We start from the raw sequence: 1,337 nt of genomic DNA, 5'->3' as shown, positions 1-1,337 counted from the left end.
AGAAGAGCAGATGCAGTCTCTGTAGCAAAGAAATTAATGACTGACTTGATTCCACGATTTGGCATACCGCTTACATTAGATTCAGATCAGGGACTGCATTTTACTTCTCAAATCCAAAAGGTTCTTAGTAAAGCTTTAGGATTTTCATGGAAATTTCATACACCCTATCGTCCAGCAAGCTCAGGGAAGGTAGAACACATTAACCGAGATATTAAATCAAAATTACAAGGATTTTCATGGAAATTTCATACACCCTATCGTCCAGCAAGCTCAGGGAAGGTAGAACACATTAACCGAGATATTAAATCAAAATTACACAAACTTTGTAAACAAACTGGACTTTCTTGGCCTGACATTCTTCCAATTGTGCTAATGCACCTCAGGAACATGCCTAATAGAAAACATGGACTTACGCCATATGAAATTTTATTTGGTAGACCTATGAACGTGGGTTTAAACCCTATCAAAGAGATTAAAGCAGTAGATCTGTTAGAAGGTCACGAAAGTGTGTTAAGTTATTGCAAAGGACTCATGAAGACTGTCAAAGCTTTATTTCCACAGGTCAGTGCAGCTCTACCCATTCCAACTGATGTTCCCTGCCATGCTTTGAGCCCGGGTGATTGGGTCCTAGTAAAGGAATTTCGCTGAAAAGACTGCCTGCCAACCTAGGTGGAATGGATCCTATCAAGTCTTGCTAACCACTCATGCTGCCATAAAGGTTGATGGAAAGTCTGCCTGGATCTACGCATCTCATTGCAAAAGGACATTAACGCCAACGAAAGAAGAACAAATCAACCCAGAACCAGCCCAGTTGGAATTAGATCCCACTCATACGGAAACTGAGGAAGAAGGTCTCCAAGGAACGAGTGCGGATACCCCTCACCTTGCTGAGCCCCCTCGCAACTATAACCTTCGTCCTAGAAGCCAAGCCAAGAAAAGGTAACTGCTCAGTGCTATTAACACCAAGGTGAACTCAGACAACGAAACCCAGAAGAATTGCCTGCAGAGGCAAGCCAAACAATACTTACCAACATGACTGCTAAGTTTATTATGGCTACAGTGCTACCTAATTTAGCCATATTAGGTGCCCCTAACGCATACCTTGGTCTGCTACAAAAGGTATCAATAGCCCTAAATGTCTCAGATTGCTGGGTGTGTGGTCTTAGTCCTAGGGCTTATAGCAAAGGATTTCTTATGACACCTCGCCCCTTGAGTTTAGAAAATGTAACTGTGCGGTGGGCAGACCCAAATAATGCCACGTGGACTGATGCAAGGTACCTTACGGTGATTCCTTTACAGGGAGAAATGTGTTGGGTACGCAACTACTCCCAACAAAA

Source organism: Alligator sinensis, unplaced genomic scaffold (assembly GCF_000455745.1).
Source record: "Alligator sinensis unplaced genomic scaffold, ASM45574v1 scaffold1361_1, whole genome shotgun sequence".
Taxonomy (NCBI): domain Eukaryota; kingdom Metazoa; phylum Chordata; order Crocodylia; family Alligatoridae; genus Alligator; species Alligator sinensis.
Note: the sequence above shows the minus strand (reverse complement) of the source record.